The sequence below is a fragment of the Geotrypetes seraphini genome, chromosome 3, assembly GCF_902459505.1.
Source record: "Geotrypetes seraphini chromosome 3, aGeoSer1.1, whole genome shotgun sequence".
NCBI lineage: Eukaryota > Metazoa > Chordata > Amphibia > Gymnophiona > Dermophiidae > Geotrypetes > Geotrypetes seraphini.
Genome location: NC_047086.1, coordinates 128,005,727 through 128,032,777, shown reverse-complemented (window position 1 = coordinate 128,032,777; position 27,051 = coordinate 128,005,727). Strand labels below are relative to the sequence as shown.

Genomic DNA, 27,051 nt, shown 5'->3' with positions numbered 1-27,051 from the left:
CCTCTCTACATCAAGCTACAGTTTGTAACCAACTTACATATATCTCTTCATAAATGTGGTTAACAAATCTTAATTACAACAATAATGATAATAATAGATCCACCAAGTCCTAGATATCTCCCCCTGAAGAGAATCATAATTCTATCAAACACCTCCCTTCGAACATCATGACTGTGTGTCTGTGGAAACATACCTCACACAAGCAATGAACCATTTTATGACACCCTCAAATTTACTATTTCCTTTCATGCACCACAATGAACTGCACACATGCACATGCCATCAATTTGCTTTAAAAGTGACAGCAAGGCCCATTCAATATTGTTTGGTTTATGTAATTCAGTTGAACTCCTTGTGCTTAGGAGAATTCTGCCAGATAAATGCTGCCACTTATATTTTCCACTATTAGAAGCCTGGCCAGCTTATAATAAATGAACTTTAAGCCTTAAAGCTAATACATTATGTGATGAATTGTCCAGGACTAGATCCAACTATTTAGCAGCTCCAAGCCCACTGATCTTCATATGCTGATAATTTTGTTAAATGAGACATATGGCAATTATTTAAATACCCTCAATTTTAAGCCTTAAGGGTAGGGTTTTGTGGTTTCTTTTACCTTCTCCCCAGTTTGAATAAGATGTGTTTGTGTGTGAATATGTAATTTTGACAAAACGTTTCTGGCACCTCTAACTCTGAATGCAGCAGCTCGCATACTACTGTGCTCCACTTTGAATCACTTGTTCTATACACAGCACTAAGGAACCCTGCGTTTGGCCTTCTGAGCTTTCTGTACACTTCTAGGCATCCTGGTTGAATGGCTAAAGATCCCATTACTATGCCATTACAATACAATACAATGATGGGGAGTGTGTGGCACATGGGTTAGAGCTACAGCCTCAGCACCCTGAGGCTGTGGGTTCAAATCCCTCACTGTTCTTTGTGACCCTGGGCAAGTCACTTAATCCCCTCATTGCCCCAGGTACACTAGATAGAATTTGAGCCCACTGGGACAGAGAGGGAAATATGATAAAGTACCTGAATGTAAACCACTTAGGATATAAGTGGTATATAAATAATAAAATAAATACACATAGATAGGCAGAGACAGGCCTTGGGAAAACAGACTGGTGCCTGTAGCAGTTTTGCTGAGGTAAGCCAAATTCATTCTACTTTGTGTGAGATAAATGATAACAAATAAAAATTCTTCTCTATATATGCAATTATGTCTTGGCTATATATGTGCTGACCTCTATGGGCAAGCCAGGCTAGCCAGCCAAACCAGGCTAGTTTCCCACATATGGTGTTTCTTGCTGTTTTTTAGCTTCTGTTGCAGAGGAGCTGACTAGGGGTCTGTAGAGGCTGGGGACCTCAATACAAAAAGTTTTCTTCTTTTTTTTTTGTGGAACAGCCTAAGGAGACAAGCTCCAGCTGAAGTTTAGCGAGGTCATTTATAATAGGTATTTAGAGCTGGAAAGACAGACATTTGGTTTCTTTTTGTTTCCTTTTCCTGACTACAGCTTGTGTTTATACAGCTCCAGCATGCTAACAGGCTTAATTGAGACACTGTTGGCACCTGCTAAACCAGTCCATTGCAGAAGTGAGAGAGTGAGAGCTGCCTTAATTACCCATTGTATTCAGCTGGGAATAGCTACCTGAGTTGGACAGAGAAAAGAAACTGCTGTAGGAACAGGAACTGTTGGAAATCCTGGAGTGGATTTATGATAAAGGCAGAATAGTAGATAAGGTCCCAGTGACCCTGGGCAAATTACTTAATCCCTCATTGCCCCAGGTTCATTAGATAGAGTGTGAGCCCACCAGGACAGATAGGGACAAATGCTTGAGCAACTGAATGTAAACCACCTAGACTATAAGTGTAGATAAATACTTATTTATTAAAGTGTCCTGGGAAAGTCTTAACCTCCAGGGGCCCCTAGTAAAAGAAGGCGCTTACCTTATTAATCATGAGCTGAGAGAGAGGGTATATAACAGATTAAGAGGTTTTCCCTCCCCTTACAAATTTGGTAAGCAAATTAATGGAAATGCTTTTAAAACAGAGATTGGTGAAGTTTCTGGAATCTGGTGGATTACAGGACCAGAGGCAACATGGATTCACTAGAGGTAGGTCTTGTCAAACAAATATAATCAATTTCTTTGACTTGGTGACCAGATAATTGGATAGAGGGAGTACGCTAGATGTGGTGTATTTAGATTTTAGCAAAACCTTTAACAGTGTTCTACACAGACATCTAATAAATACACTAAGTGTCCTTGAGGTGGGTCCTAAAGTGAAGGGTTGGATCAAGAACTGGTTGAGTGGAAGGCAACAGAGGGTAGTGATCAATGGAGATCGCTCTGAGGAAAAGGATGTTACCAGTGGTGTGCCTCAAGGTTCTATTCTTGGGCCTGTTCTTTTTAATATTTTTATAAGGGATATTGCTGAAAGGCTCTCGGGTTAAATTTGCCTATTTGCAGATGATACCAAAATTTGCAAGAGAGTAGACACCCCAAATGGGGTGAATAACATGAAGAAAGATCTAGCGAAGCTTAAAGAATGGTCTGAAATTTGGCAGCTAAAATTTAATGCTAAGAAATACAAGGTCATGCATTTGGGCTGCAAAAATCCGAAGGAACAGCACAGTTTAGGAGGTGACGAACTTATGTGCATGACAGAAGAGTGGGACATGGGTGTGATTGTATGCGATGATCTTAAGGTGGCCAAATAGGTTGTAAAGGTGATGGTGAAAGCTAGAAGAATGCTAGGGTGCATAGGAAGAGGTATGGCCAGTAGGAAAAAGGAGGTATTGATGTCCCTGTATAAGACTTTGGTGAGACCTCATTAAGAATATTGTGTATAATTCTAGAGACCACACCTTCAAAAAGATATAAAAAGTCCAGAGGAAAATTACTAAAATGGTGCATATTATTCATCAAAAGGCATATGGGGTCAGACTTAAAGATCTCAATATATACTTTTGAGGAAAGACGAAAGAGGGGAGATATGATAGAGACATTTAAATATCTATGTGGCATAAATGCGCATTTGTCGAGTCTCTCTTATTTGAACGGAAGCTCTGGAATGAGAGGGCATAGGATGAAGTTAAGAGGTGATAGGCTCAGGAGTAATCTAAGGAAATACTTTTTTACAGAAAGGGTGATAGATGTATGGAACAGTCTCTCAGAGGAAGTAGTGGAGACAGAGAATATGTCTGAATTCAAGAAGGCGTGGGATAGGCACATGGGATCTCTTAGAGTGAGGAAGAGATAATGGTTACTAGATGGGCAGACTAGATGAGTCATTTGGCCTTTATCTGCCATCATGTTTCTATGTTTCTAAATATTATACCCCCAGGCAGCAGGAGGTGCTAATCAAATGTAGAACTACAGGTCCCAGCATGCAATGTGCTATGGAGCTCAGTTGAGTCACAGGGACAGGACTCGGGGGTATTTCTTCCCAGACTGGGTTTATTCTAAAGAGGTCCCTGAGGGAGAAAGAGGAACTCTCAAGTTTGCCCTAGAAATAGGCAGAGCAGGCATTGGGAAAACAGAGACTGTGTCTGAATTCAAGAGGGCTTGAGATAGGCACATGGGATCTCTCGGAGAGAGAGAGAGATAATGATTACTGCAGATGGGCAAACTAGATGGGCCATTTGGCCTTTATCTGCTGTCATGTTTCTATGGTGCCTGTAGCAGTTTTGCTGAGGTAAGCCAAATTCATTCTACTTTGTGTGAGGCAAACAATAACAAATAAAAATTCGCTTTTTATATAATTGTGTCTCAGCTGTATTTGTGCTGACCTCTATGGGCAAGCCAGGCTAGTCTCCCACAGTATTGTTATTTCTTACTTTACTGTTTTTTTAACTCATACATACTGTATATTAGTATTCATTTCAGAGGGAGAAATTGTAGGGGTGGGGGAGTTAGTATGCATATTAGGGGTCTTGTGATGTTTTAGATTTTGATTCTTTGTTTAGCTTGAGATGGCATTGAGTTCTGTTGTTAGATAAGGGACACTTAGAGGGACATTTTTGATAGGACTTCTAAGTCTGAGTTTGGACATTTCATGAAAAACATTTAGTAGAAAAAATGACCATTTTCAAATTAGAAAAATGTCTTTCTGTTTTGAAAATTACCTTTTCCTGGATGTTTTGAAGCTTAATTTGGCATACCTAGGGTATGTGACACACGGGGCTGATCATTTTTTAACACCCCCAACCCCACCCCAATAGAAAAAAATATTTTTAGTAATTTTATTTATTTAATTTTATATCCTGTCCTCCCCAGAAAGCTCAGAATCAGTTACTGTTTAACATTCACAGTTTTACAATATAACATTACATAGGGTTATAACCTCTCCAACCCCATGCCGGCGCTGATGTGTAAACAAAAAAGACATTTCCTCTCTCTTTTAGGTCCTAGCTCACACTTGCTGTCTAACACCAGCTCTGTCAGGATATACATTTCTTTTTTTTTTCTTTTTTAAAAATCTTTATTCAATATTTATCACATTTCAAATCTGACATATTGTAATCACAAAATAGAAAATAAAATTATTTTTTCTACATTTTGTTGGTTGGTCATTTTATTATTCAAATCATGTTGGTCACAGGCTCTAGTTTCTGTTTATCGTTGTTAACTCATTCACCAGGGTCTCTTACTCATTTGACATTATCTTTTTTCTCTGTGCTTACTAGCCATCCTCCATCTCTGGACCTTCCCTTCCACTGTCATAGCCAACATTTCTTTCCCACTGTCTACCATCTCTCCTCAATCTCTCTCTCTCCCTCCTCCTGTCTCTATTCCCCTCCATGTAGAATCTCTCCCTTCTTCCCCTCCATTATCATATGCAACATTTCTTTCTCTCTCCCCATGCACCATCTCTTCCTGCCCTCCACCCTATGTCCAACATTTTTCCTTTTCTATTCTCTATGCATTTATTTGGTTAGTTTTATATCCGGTCCTCCCCAACAAGCTCAGAACAGGTAGTGTCTCTTCCCCCTTCCACCATATGCATGATTTCTCCCCCTCGCCCCTTTCTATCTCTTTGTTGTACTCCCTTCCTCTCCTCTACCCCATGTCCAACAATTCTTCCTCTCTCCTCTCTTGCCCCTAAGCAGCAGCATCTATCCTTCCCTCATATCCCCCTGTGAAACAGTTTTCCATTCCTCCCTTCCTCCCATCCCCCTGTGCAGCACCGACAGACCCGACAGACCCCCACTGTGAGATTTTTTGCAGCCTGCTCCGCCACGGCTTCTCTCTGCTGCATCATCGGTGATGCGGCAGAGGGAAGGCCCTGATGGGCCTCAAGAAGCCTGTTCTGAGTGTTCTCTCTTTGTCGGCAGTCATAACTCACTGCTCTGCCGGCATCGGGCCTTCCCACTGTTTCCGCAAAGGCAGGACCCGGCAGAGAGGAAGGCATGGTGCCAGAAGAGCAATGAAGTTCCTAGGCCATGATGCCAACCCCAACCCTGAGAGCATCCCCTTATAGTCTGCACCCAGGGCAGAAACTCCCCCCCCCTTCTAACTTTTAGGACTATTTTTTGAAAACAAAACTTCCAAAATAGAGAATGACACGGTGGCGGTTTACCCGTGTCTACCGCGTTTAGCCGCGTGTAACCCGCCAAAACGGGGAATGAAAAATAGCAGCCTCTGCGGGAACGGGGACAAGGCCATTCACCGCCCCGTGGAGCGGTGAGTGGTCTTGTCACCGCAGTGAGGCATCAAGGATCACGCGGTGCCCGCAGCCCCCACCCGCCCACCCGCACGCCGGCTCAATCGTTTAACCAGCTTCCTCTCTCCACCTCACCTTAGTTTGCCGGCTTTCTTTTTCGGTGACCGGCACGCTTTCAAAGAGCCGTGCATGCACGACTGCTCAGTATTCAATCTTCTGCTCTGACCCAACCGGAAACAGGAAGTTGCAGCAGAGCAGAAGATTGAACTTTGAGCAGCCGCGCATGCGCGGCTCTTTGAAAGCGTGCCGGTCGCAAAAAAAGAAAGCCGGCAAACTAAAGTGAGGTGGAGAGAGGAAGCTGGTTAAACGATCGAGCCGGCGTGCGGGTGGGCTTGTGGGGGCTGCGAGGACTGCGTGTTCCCGGCTCACACAAAGAAGGAGGGAGTGAAAGGGAAAAAGTTTCTCTTCCTTGGAAATAGATTCTGAAGTGACCTCATCAAAGAACACCAGCATCAAATGTACAAGAAATCCCTTAAACAATGTCAAAAGAGCCCAAAAGAGAAAACTGCTACTGCCGTGAGACTCCATTATTGAAGGAATCAACTTGAAATCATAGTTCAAGAGACAGGAAAAGGTTAAATGCCTCATGGAATCCTCAGCCACAACACAAACCAAATTGTGAATGAAATCAGAGCAGACAGTAAGAATTATAAAATTGATGTCTAATGCTGAGGCATTAGAAATAATGCCTCAGCAATACAATTTTCAGAAGTTCTATTTGCTCATGGTAAGGGAAAAGAGAGACTGCTAGTGATGGTGGGGGGGGGACTGATAGAAGATATGAAAGAAGGGTGGTAGAAAGGAACAGATGGTAAAGGAGGGAGGGAAGGGTGGTGGTGGAAAGGAATAGAACAGACATTGAAAGAGGGTAGAGAGGAACAGACCCTGAAGGGAAATGTGGAAGGCAGAGTGGGGAGAAGACGCTGGAAGGGAAGAAGACAGATGCCAGACTATGGGGGAGCGGAGGGAAGAAGATGGGTGCTAGACCAATTGTGGGAGGGGGTGAAGGGAGAGGCACAGTAACAGCAAATGGAAGACGCAGAGAGAAGACACACAGTGGATGGAAGGAATTGAATGAGAAGATATGGAAAGCAGAAACCAGACAACAAAGGTAGAAAAAAAAATTATATTTATTTATTTATTTTTTGCTTTAGGATAAAGTAGTTTATTAGTTGTGTTGATAAAAATTTATAAACAAAGCCCTGCCAGCTGAACATCTCTTTCTCTAGTTCAGCAGCCAGAACTTTGATTTATAAGAAAGGAATAAGCTAAATATTGCAGTACTAAGGCTTATATGGATGCTGCGGGGACGGTGACGGGGCAGTGAATGGGATGGCAGTGGCGGTGACAGGGCGGTGAAAGGGATGGCGGTGACGGTGACGGGGCGGTGAAGGGAACGGCGGTGATGGGGCGGTGCAGAGGATGGTGGGCCGGGGACGGTGCAGTGACGGGGACAGATTTTTCCCCGTGTCATTCTCTATTCCAAAACAAAAACATACACAAACAAGTTATTGAGATGTAGAAGCAGCCAGCATTTTGGCAGAGAAGCCACAGAAGAGGGGCACCTTAGGGGAGACTGCAGAGAATGTTACACTAAAAAGTTCCATGTGCACATCTCACCATAACCTGCTTATATTAACATAAGAATAGCCTGACTGGATCAGACCAATGGTCCATTTAGCCCAGTATCCTGTCTTCGCACAGGCCAATCCAAGTCACAAGTACCTGGCAAAAGCCCAAATAGTAGCAGCATTCCATGCTACCGTCCCATGTCTGTCTCAACAGAAGACTATGGACTCTTTCTCCAGGAATTTGTCTAAACCTTTTTTAAAACCAGCTACATTAACAGCTCTTACCACATCCTCTGCCAACATGTTCCAGAGCTTAACTGTTCTCTGAGTGAAAAAATATTTCCTCCTATTGGTTTTAAAAGTATTACTTTAGAACTTCATTGAGTGTCCCCTTGGGCTCCTTTTACAAAGGTGTGTTAGGGCCTTAACGCGAGCTAAAATGCCATGCGCGCTAGCCGCTACCACTTCCTCTTGAGCAGGCGGTAGTTTTTCGGGTAGCGCGTGCTAAAAACGCTAGCGCACCTTTGTAAAAAGAGCCCCTAGTCTTTGTAAATCTTGATGCAGTAAAAAAATCAAACCACTTTTACCTGTTCTATACCACTCAGGATTTTGTAGACTTCAATCATATCTCCCCTTAGCCGCCTCTTTTCCAAGCTGACGAGCTTTTTCGTCTTTCCTTATACGAGAGGAGTTCCATCCCCTTTATGATCTTGGTCACTCTTCTTTGAACTTTTTCTAGTGCTGCTATATCTTTTTTGAGATAAGGAGACCAGAACTAAATGCAATATTCAAGGTGAAGTCGCACCATTGAGCGATACAGAGGCATTATAACATACATTGAATGATACAGAAGCATGATAACATTCTTAGTCTTGTTAATTATCCCTTTTCTAATAATTCCTAGCATCCCGTTAGCCTTCTTGGCTCCCACCACACATTGGGCGGAAAGCTTCAGCATATTGTCTACAATGACACCCACATCCTTTTCTTGAATGCTGACCCCCAAGGTGGTCCCTAGCATCCGATAACTCTGATTTGGATTATTCTTCCCAATGTGCATCACTTTGCATTTGTCCACTTTGCATAGTATGATGAGTCTTCCACAACCTACTGTACCCACATGAACACCACAACAATAGCTCTTATCTCTGCAGGTGTCATCTTTATAAAGGTTCAGTAGGTTTTGGGTGAGTTTTGGAGGGCTCACTGTACATTATAAGTAGGTTATAGTGAGATGTGTACCTGGAACTTTTTAATGTAATGTTCACTGCCTTACCCTCTAGAGCAGGGGTGCCCAACGCATCGATCGCGATCGACCAGTAGCTCAGGAAGGCAACTCGAGTCGATCGCACTCGTGTTGCCGTCCTGGTCTACGGGCCGATCAGCCTTCCTCTCCAGTGTTCTCCCTAGGGCCTTTTAGCTGGGCGGTCCGCCCAGCTGTCATCTGCCGCTGCTGAACATTAAAAAAAACCGGCTTGGAGATTTCAGCCCCTAGCGAACTTATGCTCCGGGCTCTAACGTGTGCGTGCAGGCTTCTCTTCTCTTCCCTCCGAAACAGGAAGTTATGTCCGGGGAGGGGGGGAGAAGGGAAGCCTGCACGCACATGTTGAGAGCCCTGAAGCAAGCGTTCGCTACGGGCTAATGCGGGAGACAGGTTAGTGAAGCATTTGTTCTTGTTCCTGCCGGGTCCTGCCTACTTTCTGTTTCCGCGAAGGCAGGACCCGGCAGCATTTCTCCCAATAGGTTGATCACGATCTTGGGCTGATCAGCCTTCCTCTTCCCGACGGCAGAATTGACGTCGGGGAGAGGAATGCTGGTTGGCCGAAGCAGGGAGAGCTTGGGGCCTGTTATTGGTGGCGTTTGGGTCCTGGTCCCCGATGGTAATGGCAGTGGCAGTGGCTTGGGGGAGGGCAGGGAGAAAGAAAGAAAAAGGGCAGGCAGGGAGACAGAAGGAAAGAAGAGAAACAGAAAAAAATGAAAGGGAGGCAGAGAGAAAGAAAAGGCAGGGAAGAGGAAGGAAAAGTTGGGGGGAAGGAATGAGGTCTGGAGGAGAGGAAGCATACAGGCTAAAAGAAGGGAAAAAAGATTGTATGCACAGTCAGAAGAAGAAAGTGCAACCAGAGACTCATGAAATCACCATACAAGGTAGGGAAAATGGTTTTATTTTAAATTTAGTGATCAAAATGTGTCTGAATTTATATCTGCTGTCTATATTTTACACTAAGGTCCCCTTTTACTAAACCGCAATAGAGGTTTTTAGCGCAGGGAGCCTATGAGTGTCGAGAGCAGCGCTGGGCAATCAGCGCAGCTCCCTGCGCTAAAAACTGCTATCGTGGTTTAGTAAAAAAGGAGGGGGTATATTTGTCTATTTTTGTATGGTTGTTACTGAGGTGATAGTGCTTAGAGTCATCTGCTTTGACCTCTTTGAAAAACCCTGGAATAGGAATGATGATTAACATTTTCTATGCATACAGTGTGCTTTGTGTTTTGTTGTTTTTTTATTTTATTGTTGGTAGATCATTTTGACTTGGTCATTTAAAAAGTAGCTCGCAAGCCCAAAAAGTGTGGGCACCCCTGCTCTAGAGTGTCTCTCTGCTCTGCTGAGATGTCTGTGTGGCCATCTGAAGCTATCAGACAGGCTGGTATGTATTGTTTCTTTCACATCTTTGGTGGTGAGAGGGGACTGGTGATCACTGGGGGAGTATGGGGGGTGGGGTCATGCCTTAATCCCTCCATTGGTCATCTGGTCAGTTTGGGCACCTTTATGACCCTTATTCATTTTTAAAACAGATCTAGCCCCAAACGTCTAAATGGTGCTCTGGATGTTTTGTTAAATGTTTGATTATTTATTCAATTTCTTGCCCACCTAACACCTACCGTGTTTCCCCGAAAATAAGTGTGTTGTATTCATTTGGGGCCCAAGAAAGGCACTAGGTCTTATTTTCGGGGTATGCACATGATCATCTCTCCCTTCCTCTTCTTTACCCCAATTCTTCCTCTTTCCTTTCTCTCCCCTACATGTGCAGCATCTTTCCTCCCTCCCATCCCTTGTGCAGCAGAACCCTTGAGCACCCCCCCCCCACCCCCACTGTACAGCCGAACCCCTGCTGACCCTCCATCCTTCCCTCCCCGCCGACCGTGAGCGGGGATTTCACTCTGCCATGTTACCGATTATGTCATCAGTAACGCAGAGGAGTGAAATCCCTGACAGACAAGGCCAGGCAGCCTGTTTAGAGTACTGCCAGCCCGACGCTACATCGGTTGAAGGTAGGGCTTGCTCGCAGTCAGCAAAAAGGGAAAGATGGAGGGTCAGCAGGGGTTCAGCTGAACAGGGGGAGGGTTAAAGAGTTGCTGGCGAATCCCGGGACTAGGGTTTATTTTGGGGGTAGGGCTTATATTGAGACCTTCCCTGAAAATGATGCTAGGGTTTATTTTCGGGGTAAGTCTTATTTTCGGGAAACACGGTAGGCAGCTTACAATTATACATACACAATTCATTTACAGGAAAGAACAATTACAAATGTAAACATTAACAAAATAAGTTTTGGGTGGGTATTGAAGGACTCGCCATACAATGTAAGTGGGTTATGGTGAGATTTGTACCTGGGAGTTTTTAATGTGACGTTCAGTATAGCTTGCTGGACCTAGGTTTCCAGACAGATTTTCAAGGGCATCAGGCCGCCAAGTGGTATAAATTAATATCTGAATATTTGGAGAAAAAAAGCTAAAACAAGCTTAAGAGACATTTGGAGTATAGAAACAAAGCAGCATATTTCTGCTACGCAATAGCCACAGATTTGAACTTGGAGAATAAGATGTACAGTATTAGCATCTATGAGACAAGCTTGGTTCTTTTTGTTATGTAGAATATTTTGGACCCCAGTTCATATACAAAAGTTGGATAATTTAAAGTCTAATAGATGCTGGCACTGTCATCTTGAAGTAGGGACACTGGATCATCTTTTATTCTATTGTCCGTTGATACTCAATTTTTGGAAATCAATTTAGGGCAAAATTAATATGGTATTAGGTGTTTCTATTCCATTGTCTTATGACGTAGTTTTATTTGGGACATTGTTGAAACTTAAGAGTTCAATTGATACCACAAAAATAGACTTTTTATTATTATGACGGGGTGGCCATGCAATTAATAACTAGAAATTGGAAGAATTGAGATAGGTTGAACTTTTTTTTTTTTTGGTGGGAAACACTTTGTCTATACTATAGATATGAAAGGATGAATGCAGAACAGTCTGGAAATAGTAAGAGATTTAAAGAGATTTGGAGTCCATTGGAGGCATTTGTCAGGCAACAGAATGATTGAATCCTTAATTTCTGGATTTTCTTAGATTTCTACACACATCCAGGGAGGGAGGGAGGGAAAGGAGGGGGATGGGTTGGGTTAATGTGTTTCAGTTGTTTGCAAGAATATAAGTGCTACTACTTGATATTGTTGATTGTATATTTGTTGCACTTTGTATACGTTTTGAAAATCAATATTTTTTTTTAAATGTGACGTTCACTGCAGTACCCCCTAGAGTACCCCTCTGCTCTTCTCAGATGTCTGTGTCCAGTTTGCTAAGAATGTTGGCTGCTTGTCCCAATGACTTGAATGTGTATGCTTATCGTTTGGATGTGTACGTTAGATAGATTGTGAGCCCACCGGGACAGAGAGGGAAAATGCTTGAGTACCTGATTGTAAAAACCGCTTAGATAACCTTGATAGGCGGTATATAAAATCCTAATAATAATAAAAACTTCATATTTGAAAATGGCCAAAAAAGATAGATGCACTAAGGGCCAAAATGTCTAGATAGGTCATTAAAAAAAAAAAAAGATAAACATTTTGCGGTTTTGAAAATGGACATTTTCTCTACTGGATTTTTGGATGTCTTTCCCAAAATGTCCAAACTCAAACTTAGGGCTCCTTTTACTAAGGTGTGCTAGCGTTATTAGTGCATGCAAACCATGCCCTAAATGAAAAACACTAACGCAAGCTCTATGGAGGCATTAGCATTTAGTGCGCGCGGCATTGTAGCGCGTGCTAAAAACCGCTAGCGCACCTTAGTAAAAGGAGCCCTTAGACATCCTATCAAACATGCCTCTCCATTTACAATATGCTTTCCTTCACAAGGTTGTGGGTTGTGTTATTAGATAAAGTACTTTCTGGATTCCATCGTTTCCTGCCATATTATGTTTGTATTCAGACATATACCAGAATGTTTAATAAAGATTGAATAATTTTTAAAATATATAAGTGAAATATAAAAGCATTCCAGTGACAGACTCATGGGAAAGGTGGTGAGGGAGTGAAAAACAAGGGAGATGGTGACAAAGCAGTATAATTTTATGGCTTATAATATGATCACTGTTTAAACTCGACAGTGATCTTAACCATCTGAGATAGTAAACACCTGTTACCATACAGTTTTTTGGAACCTCAGGCCACCACTCAGAGCTCAAACTCGTTCATTGCTCTAAGCTTTATGTGGAAGCTCCTCATTGGATCCTTTTATATTTTCTAACCTCTTTTTGCTTTTGTGATTAATTTTATGTTTTTTCTTAAACAGTTTTATATAAACTCAAAGCTTAAAATATTAAGCGCTACTTAGCTTGGTCTTGTGGTCTTTGGCTACGGGGAATTTCACACCAACATGTTTCGCTGGATAGCTTTATCAAGGTTTTACCCCTAGGATACAACAAAAGCCAATTACCATCTTAATAAAACACCACCAGATATTAACTTTACTAGAGTGCCCTATTATCTCGCTTACCTTTCAAATTTACCGCCAAGACTTGTGACCACTTCTCCACAAATATGGCGGCGGCGTTTTTACTTAGAGTTTAAATAGGACGAAGCCCTCATTAGCATAAGTGACGTCATCACGCCACGTAAGCATCACGGGGTGCTACGTCTTGTCGAACTTAATTAGATAGAATATACATGATTTATTACTAAAAGATAACCTTTCCATCCAGATGCACGTTAGATCAAAGAACCCCATTCTAGTTCCACATTCAATCCGTGTGGAATCACTGTATTTAACGCGTATATCCAACGCTGTTCTTTATAGTTCAGTCTTTCTTCATTGTTACCTCCCTCCCACCCACTTTCCATACTATCAATTATACGCCACTGTATCTGCTCAATTGTATGGTGATGTTCCAAAAAATGCTCCACCATTGGAGCTAGAACATTTTTTGTTTTCAATCGTGACTTATGTTCATTTAATCTGATGTGTATGGGTCGTGAAGTCCGACCCACATATACCAGATTACACGGGCATATAATAATATATATTACTTGTGTAGATTGGCAGTTGGTATGTGCTCTGGCCGTGATGATTTTTCCAGTTTGAGGGTCTTTCCAAGTGGTGCCTATGATGGTATAAGGGCACCACTGGCATCGTCCACAACTTGTATGATTTCCTACTATCATAGATTTAAAATTCCCCAGTTTTTGTTGAATTAAAACTTGGCCTATAGTTTTTCCTCTTTTAAAGGCAAACATTGGGATCTCTTTAAACACAGGGTGTAATTGTAATACATGCCAGTATGTTTTAATGTATGTTATAAGTTTTTTTGCTGCCTCTGAGTAAGGGAGCACACATATTAGTTTGTCACTTTTTTCTTCTACCACCTGTTCAGAGATTAATAGGTCCCTATTAATATACTTTGCCCTAGTAAAGGCTTGTTTAATAGATTTCGCAGGATATCCCCTATTATGGAAACGATGTTTTAACTCTTCTGATGCTTCAATAAAGTCACTTAAGTTTGACGATACTCTACGGATTCTTAGAAACTGGCTAACTGGAATATTAAACTTTAGGTGATAAGGGTGGCAGCTGGAAAAATGGAGAAATGTATTTCTAGATACAGGCTTTCTATATAATTTCGTTTTTATCTGTAGTTCTTCCTTTATAATCAAGAGATCTAAAAACTCAATTTTATCTTTACTGTAAGAAGGAGTAAACTGAAGATGGGGATCTAATGTATTCATCCATTCAAAAAATTCATCCAACTCAACTTCCGAACCCTCCCACAAGAAAAAAATGTCATCCAAAAACCTTCTCCATAGAGTGATATGTTGAAAATATTTAGAAGTATATATATTTGTCTCTTCGAATTTCCCTACATATAGAGTAGCTACAGATGGGGCTAAGGAAGCACCCATTGCTATTCCTTGAGTTTGTTGGTAAAACTTCCCTTCAAATTCAAAGTAATTTTTCATTATTACCCACTGTGCTAGTTGCATTAGAAATTCAGTGCTAATCCTTTGAGGGTTCTCCCTCCTATTCAGAACTTCTTGTATGATTTCTAAAGCTCCGTTTTGAGGGATGTTGGTGTACAGGGAAACCACATCTAATGAGACTAAAAAGGTATGGGTACTGACACTGGTTTCCTGGGATAGGATTCTTAAAAGATGGGAGGAATCCTTTAAATACGAAGCAGTTTTTAATGCTTCTTTTGCTAAGAATATGTCTAGAAATTTAGACAGAGGTTCTAGCAATGACCCTCTAGTATTTACTATGGGTCTACCTGGTGGTTGTTTCAAAACTTTGTGGATTTTTGGCACAAAGTATATATTCGGCGTGCTCGGATATCTTTCTAATAGGAATTGATATTCCTTTTTAGTGAGCATTCCTTTCTCATAGAAAGCCGTGACCCAATCAAAAATCATTTTCATCAATGGACCAACTGGATTATCTGGAATCCAGGTATAGGCAACTGTATCCGATAACTGGCGTGCTGCTTCTTTTAAGTAGTATGTTCGATCTAAGATGACAGTAGCACCGCCTTTATCAGCTCTTAGTATCATACAGTCCTTTTTTTCTTTCAACTGCATCAATGCCTGATGCTGATTATATGTTAAGTTATACATGGGCCTTTGATGAACTGATGTTTTTTCATAGATTGACAGTCCTGTTAGTACCAAATCTCTAAAAGTTTCTACCGCTGGGTCCATAGGGCCCGGTGGAGTCCATTTTGATTCTTTTTTACAGATAGAACCCTCTTCTTCAATCTCCAAAGTTGCTTTATCGGCAAAGAATATTTTTAGTTGTATTTTTCTTAAAAATTTATAGACATATTCTTAGCAAAAGAAGCATTAAAAACTGCTTCGTATTTAAAGGATTCCTCCCATCTTTTAAGAATCCTATCCCAGGAAACCAGTGTCAGTACCCATACCTTTTTAGTCTCATTAGATGTGGTTTCCCTGTACACCAACATCCCTCAAAACGGAGCTTTAGAAATCATACAAGAAGTTCTGAATAGGAGGGAGAACCCTCAAAGGATTAGCACTGAATTTCTAATGCAACTAGCACAGTGGGTAATAATGAAAAATTACTTTGAATTTGAAGGGAAGTTTTACCAACAAACTCAAGGAATAGCAATGGGTGCTTCCTTAGCCCCATCTGTAGCTACTCTATATGTAGGGAAATTCGAAGAGACAAATATATATACTTCTAAATATTTTCAACATATCACTCTATGGAGAAGGTTTTTGGATGACATTTTTTTCTTGTGGGAGGGTTCGGAAGTTGAGTTGGATGAATTTTTTGAATGGATGAATACATTAGATCCCCATCTTCAGTTTACTCCTTCTTACAGTAAAGATAAAATTGAGTTTTTAGATCTCTTGATTATAAAGGAAGAACTACAGATAAAAACGAAATTATATAGAAAGCCTGTATCTAGAAATACATTTCTCCATTTTTCCAGCTGCCACCCTTATCACCTAAAGTTTAATATTCCAGTTAGCCAGTTTCTAAGAATCCGTAGAGTATCGTCAAACTTAAGTGACTTTATTGAAGCATCAGAAGAGTTAAAACATCGTTTCCATAATAGGGGATATCCTGCGAAATCTATTAAACAAGCCTTTACTAGGGCAAAGTATATTAATAGGGACCTATTAATCTCTGAACAGGTGGTAGAAGAAAAAAGTGACAAACTAATATGTGTGCTCCCTTACTCAGAGGCAGCAAAAAAACTTATAACATACATTAAAACATACTGGCATGTATTACAATTACACCCTGTGTTTAAAGAGATCCCAATGTTTGCCTTTAAAAGAGGAAAAACTATAGGCCAAGTTTTAATTCAACAAAAACTGGGGAATTTTAAATCTATGATAGTAGGAAATCATACAAGTTGTGGACGATGCCAGTGGTGCCCTTATACCATCATAGGCACCACTTGGAAAGACCCTCAAACTGGAAAAATCATCACGGCCAGAGCACATACCAACTGCCAATCTACACAAGTAATATATATTATTATATGCCCGTGTAATCTGGTATATGTGGGTCGGACTTCACGACCCATACACATCAGATTAAATGAACATAAGTCACGATTGAAAACAAAAAATGTTCTAGCTCCAATGGTGGAGCATTTTTTGGAACATCACCATACAATTGAGCAGATACAGTGGCGTATAATTGATAGTATGGAAAGTGGGTGGGAGGGAGGTAACAATGAAGAAAGACTGAACTATAAAGAACAGCGTTGGATATACGCGTTAAATACAGTGATTCCACACGGATTGAATGTGGAACTAGAATGGGGTTCTTTGATCTAACGTGCATCTGGATGGAAAGGTTATCTTTTAGTAATAAATCATGTATATTCTATCTAATTAAGTTCGACAAGACGTAGCACCCCGTGATGCTTACGTGGCGTGATGACGTCACTTATGCTAATGAGGGCTTCGTCCTATTTAAACTCTAAGTAAAAACGCCGCCGCCATATTTGTGGAGAAGTGGTCACAAGTCTTGGCGGTAAATTTGAAAGGTAAGCGAGATAATAGGGCACTCTAGTAAAGTTAATATCTGGTGGTGTTTTATTAAGATGGTAATTGGCTTTTGTTGTATCCTAGGGGTAAAACCTTGATAAAGCTATCCAGCGAAACATGTTGGTGTGAAATTCCCCGTAGCCAAAGACCACAAGACCAAGCTAAGTAGCGCTTAATATTTTAAGCTTTGAGTTTATATAAAACTGTTTAAGAAAAAACATAAAATTAATCACAAAAGCAAAAAGAGGTTAGAAAATATAAAAGGATCCAATGAGGAGCTTCCACATAAAGCTTAGAGCAATGAACGAGTTTGAGCTCTGAGTGGTGGCCTGAGGTTCCAAAAAACTGTATGGTAACAGGTGTTTACTATCTCAGATGGTTAAGATCACTGTCGAGTTTAAACAGTATATTATTGAAAAAATCACCTAAAAAATATCACATAATAATTGTGCATTGTAAGCTTATAATATGATCAGACACCCAGATCTTTATTAAGTCCTGTCTTGTGGGTGTCAAAATATTTCATTATTTTAACTTCAAAAGTTTAAATTCTGCTTTTTTTTCAAGTTTGTTTCAAGTTTATTAATATTTTGATATACTGACCATCACAAGTATCTGGTCGGTTCACAATAATAAAAAGTAAAAAATTATTTAAAATATTAAAGTTATGTATAGCAAAAAAAAAAAAAAAAAGTCTAAATAAAAATAGGGGATTACGATCAAAACAAAGGGCTCCTTTTACTAAGGTGCTTTAGGGCCTTAACACGTGAAATAGCGCACGCTAAATTGCTGCGCAGGCTAGACCTTAACACCAGTATTGAGCTAGTGTTATTCTAGAAGTGTACCGTGCGGTTTAGTGCGTGGTAATTTTGTGCGTGCACTAAAAACGCTAGCGCACCTTAGTAAAAGGAGCCCAAAGTCTTGATTGCAATGGGTATAGAACAAAAGGAAAGAAAGGGGAAGGGAAAGTTTTTTTTTTAATTACATTGTATAAATGAAAATAAAAGGAAGGGAGGAAGGGAAGGATAAAACAAAAGGGGAAAAAAAAGGGGTATCGCTTCCTGAAAGCGTTTTTTTTTTTAAATCCTGTTTTTATTTATTTTCTATTCATTATCTTTAAAAGTGGACTAATAGGGCTACCACACCATTTTATTCTTATAAGAGAGTAAAGTTTTTAAAGATCATCCTTGCCAGTTTAATCAAAAGAGTTTAGATTTGGAGGGGATTAAGCTTTAGTTTGTATATTTCAAGCCCTGGGGCCACTACGTAGATAGGATTATTGAGATCTGAGATGGTTGCAAGTTGGTCAGGGGTAGTTTTGCCTGAATACACAAGTAAATTATAGGTTGCATTACAATGATGGGGTAGTGGTGTTTGCTTTCTAAAGCTGTAAAAAGGAGTTATAAAGTGAAAGAATGGGGGATGGGAACTGATGTACTTCCAAGGAGAGGCGAAAGCTGAAAAATAATAAACATTTGAATTTACAACTAAAAAAGGACTGTCTAATACATGGTAAAAAAACAAACAAACCCCAATCTCCTTATTGAAGCTCTTTAAGTTTGATTAAACACTTTGAAACAAGTGATTATTTTAATTTTGAAAGTCTTATGTTCTTGGATAGCTTTTCACTTCCCTTTCTGATTGGAAGGTCATTGATGCAGTGGTCTGTCGACTTGGGTCCATCCTTGGCGTATCCAAATATGATTTTCTGATAACCTCTGCACTGTCGTTCTCATTCTTCTGACCTCATTTGAAGGTCTGAAAACCAGTTAATTATTTTCAACCCTACAAAAAACAGAAATACATTTTATTATAAATGACAAAACCTCTTCAGTCCAGAAAGAACATAAAACTTGTCCCAGTTTTTATTCTGTGTCTCAATCTTATGGAGAACGATGAACAAGACCTAGGTGAATGCAACACGATTACGGTAATCTTATTGATAGAATTTGGTGACTCGGGCATAAACAACAATATCCCAGAAAACAAGTGTCACAGTTGATAAGAGTAATCACTTGGACAACTGCTGTTAAAATCTGATCTTTAGCCTAGAGACAACATGTACTGCATTCAATTATATATAACCAATATAAACAAAACATAAGCAGGTCTATCACTGAATTCAGTACTGACCTGGAAATGGAATACAGATTAAGTAATAACACACAGATCAGTGCTTACTGTAAAAAGATGTCACCGTAGCAAAAGGCTGGGGTTCTAATTCAGGTCAGGATTCTAAAAAAAAACCAAAAAAACGCATTAAAAAGTGACAGTCTGCTAATGCAGCTGTTTTGATAGCAAATTTTAAAAAGTGAGTCATTCTCAAAAAATCTCACATAGAAATGAGGTCGGTGGACAGCAGCGAAGATTTGCTAAATTTGCATGTGCACATTGCTGGTGATAGCGATGGGCACAAGCGCAGAAAAAATGTATAAAGGAAAAAACACCCAACACAACAACAGCAGGAGAGATGTTGAATCTCTCCCGCTGCCAACCAACAACCCCCCCCCCTCCCCAACACCAGCAGTGGGAGAGATGCCCACTCTCTCCCACTGCATTACAACACCCCCCGCTGCCTCCGACGCCCCACCCCCCCTTACCTCACCTGAGGGAGATGGATTCCTTCCATCCTGGCCCGCATCTTCCAAAATGGGTCTTCCCCACCCCGGTGCATCCTGGGATGCACCAGGGAGGGGCCTGAGGCTCTGATTGGCCCAAGTTGTTTAAGGCACCCCCCATGTATCCCATGTGATGCACAGGAAGGGGCCTAAGATCTGACATCTGAGCAAATCAGGGCCTTAGGCTCCTCCTTCTGTATCCCATGTGATGCATGGGAAGGTGCCTAAGGTCCTGATTTGCTCAGATGTCATACCTTAGGTCCCTCCCTATGCATCACATGGGATACAGAGGGAAGAGCCTAAGGTCCTGATTGGTTCAGATGTCCAAGGCTCCTCCCCTTGCACCAGAAAGGAGAAGGCCTCTTATTTTCCATGGGTGGGCCTTGGAGCTGGAGCTCCCAAAGTCTAGAAAAGGTACAGGGGGGTGGTTCAGGGGAGCATCCAGTGACAGGAGGGAGTGGGCATCTCTCCTGCCCTTTTTTTGGGAGGGCAGGAGGGTGGTGGGGACAGCATGACAGGAAGGAATGGGTATTCCTCCTGCCAATTTTCTCTTCTGTATGTGGGGGTGGGGTGGGGGGATTTCCTGGTGCCATGTTCGTCAGGAATCATTGCGGAGGGCCTTCATTGGTGGTGGGGGACCTTTTTTTCATTTTTTTATGAGATATTTTGCATGTGTAACACATACAAAATATCTGTGCCACTGAAAATAAAATGAAAAAAACAGGCAGACCTGTCGGTAACACAGTTACCAACAGGTCTAGATCAGTCGTTTTTTTCCGATAACTGAAACTTCTGGGGGTTGTTTTTTTTTTTTTTTTGCATAGCCAAGTGATGTTAGTGCATCAATCACTTAGCTATTTTGCATGGGGTTTTAGCTAATTTGCATGGCCAGATCAGAAAATGTGCGATTGAGGGGAAAAACACGCTGTGAGCCGTTTTATGCATCGGGTCGGTAAAAGCAATCATCGCTAAAGATATGAAAACAGGTTTAGTGACGATCGCTGACTTTAGTGCATCTAGCCCTTTATATCTTTACAGAGTGTAGGACACTATTTGGATAATAATAATAATAACAACCGCAAATACCACAAGTAGTTCAGAGCGGTTTACAGAGGAAGAGACTGTACATGGACAGCTATGTTACAGAAAATATTTTCTGATTACATTGGTATCAGGGATACAACAAGTATTTCAGAGGCATAGCAAGGCAGGAAGGAGTCAGAGAAATTTATCAGAGATAGGTTTTAATTGATTAAAGCTCCTGGAAATGTCCAGCTTTCTTAGTTGTTATCCTATTTGTAATATTGCCTAGAAATCTCCAATACTTATTTGTTATCTAATTCGCAATATCTCCTAGAAATATCCAGCATTCTTATCTCACTTGTAACCAAAAAATTGTAACTATCCTGGAAATGTCCAGTTAGCTCTTTTGTAATCCGCCTTGAACTGCAAGGTGCAGGCGGAATAGAAGTCACTAAAGTAATGTAATGTAATTTCCTAAAGGATTGGTAGGAGGGTGTATTTGAAATGAGGGTGGTTAGACATTTATTCCATTTGCCTGCTTGGAATGACAGTGTTCTATCAAGGAATCTCTTGTAGATACAGCCCTTTAGGGAGGGGAAGGCTAACAGATAGGCATTGCGGGTGCGAGTGGTGCTTGGGAATACAAAGTAGTGTGACATGTAGATTGGGGATAAGCCTGTTGTGGTTTTGAAGCAAAGGCAGGCAAACTTGAAGATGACCCTTGCCTCCATCGGCAACCAGTGAAGTTTTCTGTAGAACGGGCTTACATGATCTGACTTTTTGAGACCATAAATGAGACGGATGGCAGTATTCTGGATGATTCTCAGGCGCTTGATGGTCTTCTTAAAGTATCCCAGGTATATGATATTGCAGTAATCTAAAGTGTTTAAGATTAGAGACTGAACTAGCAAGCGAAAGGAGAGGAAGTCAAAATAGTGTAGTCTTTGCAAAATATGAGAAGAGTGGTCTTTTTTTTTTAATAATTCTTTATTAATTTTCAAGTGAACTTCAAAAGTCCATTAGAATTTACATACAAGTATTATCATAAACAGCACTTACATTTGATCAATAACAATATAAAATATTTCCCCCTCCTCCCTTCCACTATATCCAGTCAAGATAGAATACAAAATATATTTTCACCCTCCCTCCTACCCTCCCTGGATGTGTGTTCAAATCAAATAGAAAATAAAGGCACTATACAACTAATCAGCGTTAACAAAATTTGTTAATGGACCCCATGTTGTTTTAAATTATTTATTACGACCCAATATATCTGAATTCATTTTTTCATATCTATAACATAAACATAGGGCTCCTTTTACTAAGCTGCACTAACGGTTTTAGCGCACGTTTAGCAAGCACTACATTGCCACGCGTGCTAGACGCAAACGCCAGCATTGAGCTAGTGTTCTTGGTGCATAGCGTGGGGTTAGCACATGCGGCAATGCAGCGCGCGCTAAAAACGCTAGCACCCCTTAGTAAAAGGAGCCCATAAAGTTTCCCACCAAAAGGAGAAATTAAGCCTGTCCCAATTTTTCCAATCCCTGTCATAATAATTAAAAGCCTGCTTTTATACTTGTCTAATGGAGGTTTAGTTTTCAACAATGTCCCCACAGATTACCACATCGTAGGATAATGGAATCGATGTTTCCAGAATCAAATTAATTTGTCCCCATATTGATTTCCAAAAGTTGAGCATCAAAGGACAATAGAACAGATGATCCACTGTCCTTATTTCAAGATGACAGTGCCAGCATCTATTAGACTTTGAACTATCTAACTTTTGCAAACAAACTGGGGTCTAAAAAATTCTATGTAACAAAAAGAACCAAGTTAGTCTCATAGATGCTGACGCTGTACATCTAATACTCCAAGTCCAAATCCATGGCCATTGAGTAGCAAAAATCTGCTGCTTTATCTCAATGCTCCAAATGTATTTTAGGCTTGTTTTGGGTTTTTTATTCAAACATTCAGATATTAATTTGTACCACTTGGAGCCTGATACCCTTGCAAATCTATCTGGAAACATAGGCCTGGCAAGCTATATTGTTTTTAAGTTGCGCCAATCAGGGAACCTTTTCTGAATGGCCTTTTTCAACTGCAACCATTTAAATCCTTGAGACTTTGATATGCCAAATAATTATTGCAATTATAATAAATTTACCATTTTCCCATTAGAAATTACATCTTCCAAAGTGCATATGCCTGCCTGCAACCAATGTTTCCAGAGGATTTTAGACTCGCCGATTTGTATCTTGGAGTTTAAGCATAGGGATTAACACATAGATTGCTGTATTGGAGTCAGTGTCAAATTATTAATAAATTTTAATGTATTCCAAGTGGAAAAAAGAATACTATTGTCCTTGTATATTCTAGGCAACTTGATATTCAAAATATGGCTCAGATGTAATAGGGACATGAGATGACTCTCTAATATCAGCCAGTCAGGTAGATTCTCCATGAGTTCAGGAAGGATCCAATACATACCCTGCCGCAATAAGAAGACATGATGAAATCTATAATAATTGGGAAAATTATACCCTCTTCCTTCTAAAGGAACGGGAATGGATCAAATAAGCCCGGAACTTCCTCTCCCATGTCAGAATTGACATTGGGAAAAAGGTTTGTGGGCCGGCGCCTGGACCTTCCTTTTCTTCAATTGCAGTGGGCGGCGGGTGGGAAGCAGCAGCTTGTGGCAGTGGCAGTGAACTAGGAAGGGGGGGGGTTTGAATCAGCGGTAGCAGACTTCAGAGGGAGGGAGAGAGAGAGGCAGTCTGGCTTTGCCGCAGCAGGGAGGGAGGAAGGTAGGCTAGCTGGCTGGCTTCGGGGGAGAGGGTGGGACAAAGGCTGGAAGGCAGTGAGGGGGACATAGGAAGAAGGGAGGGAAGAAGGAAGGAGAGAAAGAGGCAGAGAAAGGGGATTTTGTAAGCAGAAGAAAGACAAGAGAGAGAAACACCTGGACCAAAGGGGAAAGACAGGAGGCAGATGCAGGACTATGTGAGGGGCAGACAGAGGAGAAGAGACCCTGAGGAAGAGCAGAGAGATGCATAACAGAGGAGGAAGACCTGGAACAAAGGTACAAAGAAGAACTGACACTGGATCTGGGGAGGGTAACAGAGGGAAAAGAGAGAGAGAGACCTGGACCCAAAGGAGATGAGGCTGGAGAAAGAAATATTGGATGCACGGTCAGAAGGAAGTGCAACCAGAGCCTCATGAATACAACAAAGGTAGGAAAAATGATTTTATTTTCAATTTAGTGATTTAGTGAGAATTTATATCTGCTGTCTATATTTTGCACTATATATGTCTATTTTTCTATAGTTACTGAGGTGATATTGCATATTTTAAAGTCATCTGCCTTGACATCTTTCAAAAAACCCCAAATATAAATTATAATTAACATTTTCTCTGCATACAGTGTGCTTTATGGGTTTTAAAAATTTTATGGTTACCATTATGAATTAATAAGATATTATGTATACATGAAAAATGAATGGAAGAAATTAGGGCGGGGCTAGGGCACGGCTAGGGCAGGATTGAAAATTAATAGATGTCCCATTTTGATGAAAAAAATACATGGTCACGTTAGGCATTTAGCAATAGCAGGCATTTTATCGGCATCTGAAATTGACACAAAGATAAGTTGCTTTCACCTTATAAATGCAAAGAGTAGTGAAGTTGGTTTATAGCAGGTACTTTGTCAGTGTTTCGGATTTCACTCATTGAACAGTTTCTTAAATCAGTAAAAAGGAGGGTTTTTGCCAATGATAGAAGCTAAGAGGAGAAGCAAGCAAGAGATCTTCATCTTCATCATAGCCATAAAGGCGGTGTCCCCTGGGCTTCTGAGGCTTTTTCTTCCTATATATACCTCTTAGAGGGGATACAAATTGGTAGTATAATATTTCTACTGGAGTTTAGTTTGATATAATTTTTTCATGTCTAAAAAAAGGCATAAGGATCACAATATCATTTGGGAGCCTTAGAAGACTGTTCCTTATCACATTACCGGCTGCTATTTTTTCTCATATTTAGTTACAGTAATCTTGTTGTATCTGTGAAGTTCTTCACAGATAGCCTTCCAAGTCTGAAGAGTAAGGCTCTGGACTAGAGAGTTGCGCAGGGACAGAAATCCCACCCGTCCCTATCCGTGCCTGCCAGAATTCCACCCGACCCTGCCCATTTCCACCAGAATCTCCTCTGTTCCCACCCGTCTCCACGAGGAATCCCCTCCGTCCCCCCCTAAAAATTACCCATCCCCATAAAAAGCAGCAATTACTTCTGACAGTTTTGATTTTAGTTTTAAATGAGTTTTACAGAATAGGTGGGGTTGGCATATCAACACAATGCTATCCCAAAGAAGTAGATTTAAGGCAGAATTTGATGAACAGAACGAAGATGCCTGGTGCAGCAATTCTCTCCCCTTCTGCTCCTTTTTTTTTTTTTTTTTTAAGTTACATATTTAATGTTGGTACCTGCTGGGCTGAAGTAGTTTAATGCAGGGTAGTCTGGCTCTGGAGCTGCACAGTTATGCTGCCCAGTCTCTCCCGCACTCCTCTACATAGCTGCAGTGAGTGGTGGCAGGCTTGAGCCAATGAGATTCTTGAGGGGAGGTCTCATTTCTGGGAGAGCTCTGCACCTCCGCTAATCTGGGAGCACTTCTACAAGGAAGTGCTCATGATTGGCCATCAAGCTCCAGCTCTGTCTCCCTGATTGGATGTAAGTGGCAATCAGCAACTGGTGCGCTGAGAGATCGAAGAAGCTTAGAGGGAACATTGGAACAAAGGTAGACTGGCATTTCTGTGGGAACCCTGGAGAACCAGTGTCCATCCCCGCGAGAATCCCGTGGACCTGGGGGGATCCCCACGGGAGTCCTGTGGACCTAGGGCAGACATGGGCAACTCCGGTCCTTGAGGGCCGTAATCCAATCAGGTTTTCAGGATTTCCCCAAAGAATATGCATTGAAAGCAGTGCATGCAAATAGATCTCATGCATATTCATTGGAGAAATCCTAAAAACCCGATTGGATTACGGCCTTCGAGGACCAGAGTTGCCCTTATCTGACCTGGGGGGGGTTCCTGCAGGATCCATGGAATTCCCGTAATCCCTGTTCCTGTGCAGACCTCTCCTCTGGACATCATTCCAGGTTCAATCCTATAGTCATTTTTGCAACCATAAGCAGAATCAGAACTAGAGTGCCCATATGATCCCTTTCTAGTCCGTCTGGGAAATAGCCCACCAAGAAATCCCTGTCCATTTCTGAATGGTATTTCAAACTCAATCCCAAAACACTTTGTTTGTTCCCATCTCTTATGCTCATAAAGTACCCAGCTTCCACATTCTCTCCAACACTTACCAGATATATTATCCGAGCTAGCTAGATGAGTTTCCTTTAACATACCAATTATAAACAATTACAATATTCTGTAACTCCAGAACAATTATGTCCCCGTCCCCGCAGGAACTCAATTTCTCTATCCCCATGAGTTTTGTTGCTGTCCCCGTCCCTGCCCCATTCCTATAAGATCTGCCTTAACCGCACAAGCCTCGAACACTTATGATTTTAAAGTGTTTGAGGCTTGTGCAGATGAGGACGGAGCCTGCAAGAATGGGGCAGGGACAGGAAAATAACTTGATGGGATAGGAAAATAAGTTTCTGTGGGTACAGGGAAAAATTTGTCTCCGTGTCATTCTTTACCCAATATTCACGGGTTGGGGATGGGAATGTGTGGGGTTCCGGGTGGCTGTCAAGATAGGAGGGAGTGGGCAGCCCTCCCATCGATATTCATAAGAAGGGGCCGTCATCGGGAGGGGGTCGTCATTGGGAGGGGAGGCTGACATGACTTCTTTTTAAGTTCTAATATTTTTGTTGATTTTTATGAAAAAAAAGAGAAAAGAAATTCTAACAAGGTGACAAGATGCAGACAAGTTGTACAGAAAAAGGAATGAAACAATATCTATGTAATATAATACAACAAGCTGATCTACATCTATGTGGGAGAAAATATCGACACAATTAGCAGCCATGGCAGTATATGATAATCAAACAGAGAGAGACACTAGAATTATAATGTAATAGCAATTCGGGACGTGAGGCATAATGAGATGAGTTCTGATATAAATGGCTAATTCTTAGCGCAATAACTGAATGCCATCATCCTGTGTTGAAATATGAGATGACCGGGCTCTAGGTTTTAAGGTAGGAATGCATAGACTTTTGTTTACCAGCTATAACACTTTCATATTTCACAGTGAAGCACAACGTATTCCACCAAGTGACATAATCAGCCTTGGATAAATCTTTCCAACAGTGTAAAA

General features: G+C 41.1%; 1 long non-coding RNA gene across 1 annotated transcript in view; it reads right to left on the bottom strand.

Annotated features, from left to right (window-relative positions):
• Nucleotides 1–18,700: 18,700 nt before the first annotated feature.
• The window catches only part of LOC117356823, a 42,420-nt gene continuing 34,069 nt past the window's right edge, over nt 18,701–27,051 (bottom strand). The window contains exons 2-3 of the long non-coding RNA XR_004538719.1: nt 19,274–19,327; nt 18,701–18,877 (exon numbers count right to left, since the gene is read on the bottom strand). This is a non-coding gene — a long non-coding RNA (uncharacterized LOC117356823). The remainder of the gene's footprint in view (nt 18,878–19,273; nt 19,328–27,051) is intronic.